Source organism: Octopus sinensis, linkage group LG16, assembly GCF_006345805.1.
Source record: "Octopus sinensis linkage group LG16, ASM634580v1, whole genome shotgun sequence".
Classification (NCBI taxonomy): domain Eukaryota; kingdom Metazoa; phylum Mollusca; class Cephalopoda; order Octopoda; family Octopodidae; genus Octopus; species Octopus sinensis.
Window position 1 is genome coordinate 15,752,761 of NC_043012.1, and position 11,501 is coordinate 15,764,261.

General features: G+C 37.3%; 1 protein-coding gene and 1 long non-coding RNA gene across 4 annotated transcripts in view; both read right to left on the minus strand.

Annotated features, from left to right (window-relative positions):
• LOC115220529 overlaps positions 1–11,501 on the minus strand; it is a 45,879-nt gene that overhangs the window by 28,813 nt on the left and 5,565 nt on the right. The gene's annotated exons all lie outside the window — the stretch shown is intronic.
• The window catches only part of LOC118766518, an 11,113-nt gene continuing 3,393 nt past the window's right edge, over positions 3,782–11,501 (minus strand). Inside the window, exons 2-3 of the long non-coding RNA XR_005002455.1 lie at positions 5,937–5,944; positions 3,782–3,792 (exon numbers count right to left, since the gene is read on the minus strand). This is a non-coding gene — a long non-coding RNA (uncharacterized LOC118766518). The remainder of the gene's footprint in view (positions 3,793–5,936; positions 5,945–11,501) is intronic.

Consider the following 11,501-nt stretch of genomic DNA (forward strand, 5'->3'; position numbering starts at 1 on the left):
GTACTTATGTGTAATAAATGTGATATATGCGTCTATGTGTATCATCGCGTGCCTTCTTTCATTATGAGTCAGTCATTTCTTATCTAAATATTTTTTTCTATCTTATGACATCCTGACATCCAAACATTGTCCTAACGTAATTTGATGTCTCTTGGGTGTTAAATTATGGCAGAGATCAAATTTTCCTTATTAATTGAATTGTTTAGTCAAGAAATGGAGACCCACCTAGTTAACACAGAGGTGACGGGGGGAGGGTTTCCTGGTGATAATAGTTTTAGACATAATTCCATAGTGCAACGCTACTGAGACATGGTTGTGCTTCACTTGAAAAAAAAAAAGAGAACACGAGCAACAACTACAACAAACAACGTACAAACACTATCAGTGGGAATGAAAAATACACAAGAATGAAAAACAAAATAACAAAATAATAATAAAAGCATTAGCAACAAACAGCGATAACAGAATGTCAGGAGCAAAGAGAAACATAAAAAAACTGACCAAAGAAAATATAATTGGCGCAGGCGTGGCTGTTGTAGTAAGGAGCTTGCTTTCCAATCACATGGTACCGGGTTCAGTCCCACTGCGTGGAATTTTGGGCAAGTGTGTCCTACCATAGCCTCGGTCCCACCAAAGCCTTGTGAGTAGATTTGGTAAACGGAAACTGAAAGAAGCCTCTCGTGTGTGTGTGTGTGTGTGTGTGTGTGTGTGTGTGTGTGCAGGGAAGATGGAGACGCATTGTGCAACAAAATGGTTCATATTTGGTTGATTAAAAATGTAATGGCAAATATTTATTGACCTTTTCCTTTCCTTTAAAAATTGGCACGAACGTTCCGGACAACCCAATATTATAATTCGAATAATTGTTGATTCGAGCAAATGTTAATTCAGCCCGTTGTATTTTGTTAACTATTTTAGATAAATTGAATAAAATATAGACCGTTCAACTCATTCAAACCCTGGTTGCTTAAAATAGAGGCTGCACAATTGATAATTATTGTGTGTAGATTGTTTTCTTTTAAACTTTGAGAAAAAAATGTGTGAAATATGACTTCAACACTCCATGACTCATTCATTTTCTTTTCAAGTGTCTGAAGAGGCAACTTTTGTTTATTTGACTCGTTTTTAAGAGCGGTTACCTATATAGTCTCGAAGATTATACTCGTTAATATAACACGAGCACACACGCAAATAGAATGACATACACAAACGCACACACATGTACGTATTATATATATATATATATATATATAATGACATGATATGGTATATATGTGCATATATACAGAGAGAGAGAGAGAGAGAGAGGGAGAGGGAGAGAGAGAGGCATAACAGACATACGATATCTATCTATCTATCTATCTATCTATCTATCTATCTATCTATCTATCTATCTATCTATCTATCTATCTATCTATCTTTCTAAAGATTCCCTTCTGTCACGAATGACCATTGAATTACACCCAGGAAATTCACCTCTCAGGCACAAGTCCGGGCAAGGTTGCTTGTGGAAGACCAGCAGTCACCCATGCGTATCAGCCTCCTCTCTCTCCATGCCAGTGAAGTTGTTCAAAGGAAAAGCAAAGGTCGATATAGCTTGGCACAGCTGAGTGAACTGGAGCAACGTGAAATAAAGTGTCCTGCTCAGGCACACAACACAGCCCGGTCCGGGGATCGAGCTTACTACTTCACTTTCACTTCTGAGCCATGCACCTTCACTATAGGCCAATATTTTGATATATAATGTGTAAAAGAATGAAAGTATGGGTACCACATTATTCCTTTTATGCTCCCTCTTCCCCCTCTAGCTACTCTGGTTTGGTCAGCTCTCCTAGTTCAACCTCAACTACCTCTTACTGATAAATAAGTCAAACTCGTATGCATCCAATAGAACTTCTCTCCAAAACACTTCTCAAATATTTTTGTCTCATTACCATATATATATATATTACTACCCACAAGGGGCTAAACATAGAGGGGACAAACAAGGGCAGACAAAGGGATTAAGTCGATTATATCGACCCCAGTGCGAAACTGGTGCTCATTTTATCGACTCCGAAAGAATGAAAGGCAAAGTCGACCTCGACTGAATTTGAACTCAGAACGTAATAACAGACGAAATGCCGCTAAGCATTTCACCCGGTGTGCTAACAATTCTGCCAGCTCACCTCCATAAATCCACATTAAAATATTACTTATATAGCTGAACTATGTTGCTGCCACACAATAATTCAAGGTCAGTTGTACTAAAAGGAAAGCATATTGCCGAATGACACCATCACAGTACAAACACCAAATTCACACAACTGTTGTCTTGTCTCCCTTTTTTATCGATCCTCTTTTAACTAGCAAGCTACATAACCTCTCAGCTTAGGTTAAATCGATAAAGCTTTCTCTTCATTTCTTGCCACTTTTGCTGAGTTTCATTTCTTAAACCTGCCGAAGACACTCTGCTCAATCGTTTCTTCCAGGATGACATTATTTGAGTATTTCGTTTTTGGATTTGGTTTGCAAGATTCTTTATATGATTTCGTGTGTTGAAGCATATTCTGTTGTGTCTGGGGAGAGTCATTTTCTGTTTGTGTCTTATTTAACACACTTGCTTGAAAACAAAAGGGAACGCAGTGTAAATAACGGACAGACAGAGTCAAAACTATTGAAAAGGTTGCAAGACGCAACGAAAATTTTAGGAAAATGAAAATAAGAAATAAGTGGAAATTTTACCGGTGAGTGTGTTAAATAATAAGGCACAAAAAGAAAATGACTCTCCCCAGGCACAACAGAATTATTTGAGTACTTTAACGCAACTGATTTTCGTACCTTCTGATGACGTTCAAACGTTCAGACCAAACAAAGACAAGCGAAATACCATCCGTATATCAAATATATTTCTGACTATGTTTTAGACAGGTATTAAAATCGCCCTGAAATTATCTTTCCACCCTTTTCTATATATATATCATGTGAGCATTAGTGAAAATATAACACACTTAAAAATCATTACAGCTAATTATGAGAAAGAGTATGTTTTGTTGACGAAATCTAACAAGATATGTTCAGACTTGTCTACTGAAATTACTAAAACAATATAAATAATTAAATTTAATGTTGTCTCTTCCTCTCCGGATAACAATTTCTTATTAGTTGTTTGCCGTTCACTTGATGCAGAAACATAACTATAACCTTAGAAATATATATAAATGCAAAATATTTATTTTCTCTCTCTGTGTCTCTCTTTCTATCTATCCCTGCATCTATATAGTATAATTATCATACATAATACACTTCTGCCTGTCTGTATGTATGTCGTATGATAATTATGTTTGTATATATATATATATATCAGGTGGTGCTATTAAGTTAGACATGGCCTGGACCAATCTTTTGTCGAAATATATCTAAGTTTATCTAAGTTTATATATATATATATTATATATATATATATATATAATATATATATATATATACATAGTTATCGCCATACTAATATGACAGTCTTATAAATATAAGACTAAAGCTGTCGCTGGTTAGCTCCATGAGGCCACCGCCTCAAGCTAGCTATTTGACACACGAACCTGCGTCCATTAAAAACCTTCGAACAAGGGAGGTCAGCCGCTTCATATATATATATATATATACATAAACACATGTATATATGTATATATGTATGCATGCATGCATGCATGAATGTATGTATGTATGCATGTATGTATGTATGTATGTATGTATGTATGTATGTATGTAAGTGTGTATGTTCTATTTATATCATAAAAAGATAAGACATAAACAATTCTCATTAGCCGCAAATCTTTGGTTTTAATTCCTACTCCTTTGAAAATCTTTCTATATATTATATATATATATTATATATATATATATTATATATATATAATTATGGCGCTAGCCTTTCCTTTGCATTCATTTCTTTCGCGTCTGCCTCTCTACTTCGCTCTTCTCTCGATGAACAGTAACGGATGCTTATTAACAGGATGCTGGATGAACTCTGAGAGAGGTTGAATGATGCTTTGACGTCACACCGGAAATCTTTGCATAAATAATAATGATACTACTACTACTACTACTACTACTACTACTTACTACTACTACTACTACTACTACTATTTTCTTTTGTGACCACGGTGGCCTCACACAAAAAAATACAATACACGTTTTACAAAAGAATTACAAAACGTGTTGAGACATACAAAAACAATGAACGAAGAGGTGCAAAAAACACAGTAGAAAACAAAAAAATATTAAAAATGTATGTTCGTTTAAAAACCAACGAGTACACATATAAAGTAATGAAAACCATCACTTAAGGATGATCAGGGCACCTCAAAATACGGACCAACTTCCTCTCCGGACGCTCTCCCTTTCTCCAGGTAGAATTAAAGGAATGCTCCTCTCTGATATGTACCAATACACTCCCTTGCATTCGCTCCTCGTCAAAATTAAGAGCAATACTTTCGTTCTATTAACAAATACCTAACGTCGTAATATCGTATATATCCACTTCCTAGCTGTGTACACCTTATAAAATTAAAAAAAAGGATAATTCTTGACCTCATTAACCCATTAACCCTCTAATCCAAATTACATCACGGATTTAGGTCACCATACTAAACTACTATACTAAGCACAAACCTGACAGAAAAATACATGATAGCTTCAATAACAACAACAAAACAAAGACAAAACAAAATAAACCCTCACATATATACATAGGTGTAGGAGTGGCTGTGTGGTAAGTAGCTTGCTTACGAACCATGTGGTTCCGGGTTCAGTCCCACTGCGTGGCACCTTGGGCAAATGTCTTCTACCATAGCCTCGGGCTGACCAAAGCCTTGTGAGTGGATTTGGTAGACGGAAACTGAAAGAAGCCCGTCGTATATATGTATGCGTGTATATGTTTGTGTGTCTGTGTTTGTCCCCCCAACATCGCTTGACAACCGATGCTGGTGTGTTTACGTCCTCGTAACTTAGCGGTTCGGCAAAAGAGACCGATAGAATAAGTACTAGGCTTACAAACAATAAGTCCTGGGGTCGATTTGCTTGACTAAAAGCGGTTCTCCAGCATGGCCACTGTCAACTGACTGAAACAAGTAAAAGAGTAAAAGAGTATACCATTCTAACTGACATCGACATTCAGTAAAGCTTTCAACTCACTTTCTCACTCCCCATTCGCAGAAAATACTGAACCCCGTCTTAAGAAACGGCATGAAATGTTGTCTGTTAGGCTGTCAACTCTATTCAGTGTGCAAAACATTTTCATCATCTGGAAATTCCTACAAAGAGTACCACTAGAATCTCTCCTTACAGCTGCTCTTTTCAACCCATATCTAAAAGATCCATCTACACTCCCACAAAACGACGTGCAGACATCTTCAAATATTGTTGACATGAACATCCTTCCCCCATTCTCCAGACATTTCTGCTCAACTATTGTCATCCAACTTAAATCATCTAGAAACATGGTTCCACACAAAATATTCAAAATAGCATCTACTAAATTCACGGCCCCAACTTCTTACCACCAACACCTATTTTTATTTGATGGAAGGATCGCTCCCACCAATCTATCCATAACACAAAACAATGCACTATACGTGATAACGAGTCATACATAGTCATACTACCAAGCCACCTATGCAACTAAATATATTCCCAAGATGAAAAGCTAATTGGATATGCAAAGGAGCAATGCGGTATTGCAACAACTTTCAAATATCACAATCCCTGTCAATGCACAAAATCCATCTGCAAATACTTAGACGCATAAATAACACTACAGAGCTCGATTAGAATGTCCTAAAAGACATTTTAATCATCTCAGACACACGCAAACACACACACCACAATATACAAAGATAAATCACACACACACACACACACACACACACACACACAACACACACACACACACACACACACACACACAAAGCTGAACAGACTCCAAGCGCTGTACTGGGTTACTCGTCACCTGCAAGTGTAACTGTCATGCTCCGACTTAAACTTTTACCTGCTTCCCCTGTGTCCGGCCTAGGATCTATGGTGGCATTGGAATAGACTGGACAGCGGAGAAAGTAAATATGTTCAGACGGTAGCACTTCCCACCCTACATCACAGATTCTTTTCAACATAGTGGAATGTACCGCTCGACAGACACATGTTATAAATGGGAAGATGAATCCTCATCATTCGGCCTCTACCTTTCAGCTTGAGCAAAGCTGATCTGAGGCTACAATAAATAAACTTGATCAAAGATTGATCTGGGATTACAATAAATAACATCTTCACATTGAAGAGGTATGTGATGGCTTAGTTGGAGAAATACGTTTCTATCTTCAACCCTTACAAATTCATCAATCATACATCTTTCATCAAACCTACCAAACGGGAGAAAACTGTCCATCCATCCTATTCAAACAAAAGTCTATGGAGCCTTTTTAAGTGAATCGTCTTACAACTGGATCCTTTCTACCTTTGATCATGGCCCCAACCTTCTTACACGCAATAAAAAATATTTGACATGACCTCCACATATCACCAATACTTGAGTGAATGAGAACGCTTTCGTCACTCTCTGCCTGTTTCGAATTGGCACAACAGCTGGCACTTCCAACCGTTATTGCTGTTAGGAATAAACTCAATTTATTCCTAACAACAATGACAACCCAGCAGCACTCTGAGAACACACAGGACACCCTTCAAAGCCTCCACCTTCCACAGCAGTGGCTGTGTCTGACCTCTTGCTGAATGGTGCGCGCTAGCTATCTGATTGGTTATCACGGGGCCAATTGGAAATAACGCTTAGACGACATTTTGGCTATTATTCTCCCAGGTGCGCACACGTGCACACGCACACAATTGTATATATATATATATATATATATATATTATATATAAAATTTATTCGAGACAAAACCACTATTTGCAAAACAAACAAGGAAAGACTTAATAATACATAAAATTTTAATAAATAGTCAAAAAATAGTCAAAGACTATTTATTAAAATTTTATGTATTAATTAAGTCTTTCCTTGTTTGTTTTGCAAAATAGTGGTTTTGTCTCGAATAATATTTTATAATATTTTACTATAAAATCGATTAATCCTAAATCTGATTTTTTCCCTGTAAATTTGGATTTATTCCCTAAATTTATTATTATATATATATATATATATATATATAATATATATTATATATATATTTAATGTACTGATCCGTGATAGAAAATTCAACAAAAAAGTACTCTATCTGGTAAGAGATAAATATTATTGTTTAATGGTCACAATACACGTATTAAAGCGCTACTAATAGTTTCAAGTGTTGAGAGAACTCAAGCATATTCTTCAAGCGCAAGCCACATATCATAACGAACTAAAAAATTGAATAAATAGAAGAAACGTGATGAAGCTGAGAAGGCAGTATATAGAAAACGCAGACAGTAAACAACGGAAAATGAAAAGCGGAAAACGAAACTAAAATGCCAAAAGTCAAAAAGTGCTCTTCTCCTCAGGCCTTAAATGATAAGGCTGGAAAGATATCAAGTCAGTGAGGAATAAGCGAATTTTCCAATTCTTCAGAATATATTTATACATATGAATACAACCACTGAAAATTTCTGACCTGGAGTTCAATAGAGAGTTAAGGATCTTAGATCTGAACAGGATCTACTCTTTTTCAGTCAAACAAAGTCTACATTTATTTGATCCATTCACATAAGGTATGGATTTCTCAATTATTTTCGTTAGCTTTCAAAGTCCATATGTAGCTAGCCAACTCAGTAGCTTTACTTTTGTTCCTATGTCGGAAGGAGGCCATGTGATTGACAGGGATTTTTAATTTTTCTTCACATAATCCAATATAGGTCTTCTTATTAGTTGTATTATTATTTAGGGTCGCAGTAACTTCTGCCTTATATATGACAGATTTAATCTTTCATCATTGGTCTAGTGGACAGGACCCTGGGTTGTGACAGTTGAAGCTGGATTCAGGTTCTTGGTGTTGACCACATGCAATGATACTCTTCATATTTGGCCAGCGGCTATATGATAATTTCACAGAACACCTATTGAATATTTTCTTGTGTCTTTGAGTAGCTGCATATAGAAAACGCAGACAGTAAATAACGGGAAATGAAAACCGAAAAACAAAACTAAAGTGTCAAAAAGTCAAAAAGTGCTATCCTCCTTAGGCCTTAAATAATAAGGCCGGAAGGATATCAAGTCAGTCAGGAAAAGGCTTACATCAACGATGTAAGAGTAAAACTATCATATGGGGCAGAAGTTACTGCAACCCTAAATAATAATATAAATGTTAAAAAGACCTATACTGGATTATGTGAAGGAGAATTTAGCAATCGCTATGATAATCACATCATCATCATCATTGTTCGACCGTGGTCGAGACAATGGAATTTACTATGTTACGCCAGACTTCACGGTCCATCATAGCATTATGGAGGTCCTGTTGCTGGATGCCTGTATCCCTGGAGATTACATCAGGGTAGGAGAGTGTGCGCCCTCTGGTATTGCGAGTAGATGGCTTCCAGAGGAGAAGAGTAGAAATTACTTCTTTTTCAGCTCTACAACAATGTCCAGCAAACTGGACTCTCCTACCTTTCACAAGAGATGACACAGGTGGTAGTTTCCCATATATTTGCATTTTGGTTGGACGGCGCTTCCACGAGAGATTTTGAGCTCTCATAAGGAGGCGAGTGTAGGTTCCATCCAACCGCCTCTCAAGCTTCTTTGATAACGTCTAGGTTTCTGAGCCATATAGTAGAATTGGTTCGACTGTGGCTTTGAATATTTCAAGTTTGAAGTCTCTACTTAGATTTGATGGCCATATCTTATGCATGTCATTACAGGCTGACCAGGCCATACCCTTTCTAGTTAGAAAGTCTTTTCCAGATGATGATATGTATGACCCAAAATATTTATAGTCAGAAACCATATTTAAAGGCGCACTGTTGAGAGTATGGATGATGCAATCACTGTTGGACAGGCACTTGTTTATATATTCAGTCTTGGCCTCATTGAGGTAAAGACCTACACAATTTGAGGCTTGTTCAAGAGATTGTAAAAGAGACTGGGCATTGGAGAGAGAATCACTGATAAGAGCGATGTCGTCAGCAAAGTCAGTGTCTGTCAAGTACTCAGCTGGGTGTCTGGAACTTCTTCTTGGTTTTATTTCAAAGCCCTTGCCAGAGATGGTATCAACTGACATACGTGGCACATAATCAACAACAATGATGAAAAGAAATGGGGCGAGTGTGTCTCCCTGCAGTATTCCGGCTTTGATTGAGAAAGATGATGTTTCTCCATCAGGGGTTAAGATGGTTGAAGACGTATCTGTGTAGAGGACCTTGATGGCAGAAATAATTTTGTCTGGTATCCCATAGAGCTTAAGGATTTCAAACATCTTGTACCTATCTACAGAATCGAACGCTTTAGAAAAGTCTACAAATACCATTGCAAGATCGCGATTAAATGCTTTTGATTCTTCAATAAGTCTGCGCAGGCATAGTATCTGGCTCAGCGTTGAGCGCCCATGTCTGAATCCATTTTGGTTCTTTCGGAGCAAAGGTTCAACAAAAAGGACAAGACGATTTAGGATCAGTTTGTTGTACAGTTTTGCAGCAATTGACATTAGAGATATACCCCTGTAGTTGGTGACGAGGGATAAATCGCCTTTTTTGGGTATTGGAATGATTTGAGATTGGTGCCAAATCTTTGGAGCGACAAAGGTGGAAAGTGTGTGGTTGCAGAGGTTGAGCAAAAGTGTGTGAAATCTATCATCCTTCCAAATTACAGCTGGGATGTTGTCGGGACCAAATGCTTTCGAGGCTTTTAGTTGCTTGGTGGCTGCTGTTAGTTCAAATATGGTAAAAGGGGAGGTGTTGATGTCCAGCGTGTCTGATATAGGCACACTTGGAAGAGTGGGGCTATCAGGGATTTTGGCATTCTTCCCAAGGATAATCACAGGGCCTCCTTTCGACATAGGAACAAAAGTAAAGCTACTGAGTTGGCTAGCTACATATGGACTTTGAAAGTTAACGAAACACCACATGCGATTAAATGGAAAATAATTGAAAATCCATACCTTGTGTGAATGGATCAAATAAATATCGACCTTGTTTGGCTGAAAGAGCGGAGATCCTGTTCAGATCTAAGATCCCTAACTCTCTATTGAACTCCAGGTCAGAAATTTTCAGTGGTTTTATTCATATGTATAAATATATTCTGAAGAATTGGAAAATTCCGCTTATTCCTCACTGACTTATTATCTTTCTAGCCTTATCATTTAAAGCCTAAGGAGGATAGCACTTTTTGACTTTCGATACTTAAGTTTCGTTTTCCGTTTTCCGTTGTTACGTTTTTCGTTGTTTACTCTCTGCGTTTTCTATATACTGACCTCTCAGCTTCATCACGTTGCTTCTATTTATTCAATATGATATGTGGTTTGTGCCTAAAGAATATGTTTGAGTTCTTTCAACATAGGCGCAGGAGTGGCTGTGTGGTAAGTAGCTTGCTTACCAGCCACATGGTTCCGGGTTCATTCCCACTGCATGGCACCTTGGGAAAGTGTCTTCTACTATAGCCTCAGGCCGACCAAAGCCTTGTGAGTGGATTTGGTAGACGGAAACTGAAAGAAGCCCGTCGTATATATGTATATATATATATATGTGTGTGTATATGTTTATGTGTTTGTGTTTGTCACCCCAACATCTCTTGACAACCGATGCTGGTGTGCTTACGTCCCCGTAACTTAGCAGTTCGGCAAAAGAGACCAATAGAATAAGTACTAGGCTTACAAAGAATAAGTCCCGGGGTCGATTCGCTCGACTAAAAGCGGTGCCCCAGCATGGCCGCAGTCAAATGACTGAAACAAGTAAAAGAGTAAAAGAGTAAGAGTATATGAAACTATTAGTAGCGCTTTAATACATGTATTGTGACCTTTGAATAATGATATTTATCTTTTTTGTTGAATTTTCCTTCACGGACCAGTTCATTATATCGCTGCTTTATATCGTTGGCTTTTTACCGCAAATTCATACTGTCATATGATTGGCGTGATTGCTTGTTAAGTTGAGTAACTCTAATGATTCAACCAAGTTTCACATTATAATGGATTTATACCACAGGGATTACTCTTCTAAAATTATACCAACAGCATCGAATAAACTATACCTCAGGATATTACTTGAGAAATTTGAAGATCTCGTGAAACGGATGAGATGGAAAGCTTCATTTTTTGATGCCAGACTATCTCCTTCATATAGAGAAAGGTATGATTTAAAGATAGGGAACTACCCTCCTATTCATCTCTACTACTACTACTACTACTACTACTACTACTACTACTACTACTACTACTACTACTACTGCTGCTGCTGCTGCTGCTACTACTACTACTACTACTACTACTAATGATAATAATAATAATAATAATAATAATAATAATAATAATAATATGACCTGATGCAGTACCAGG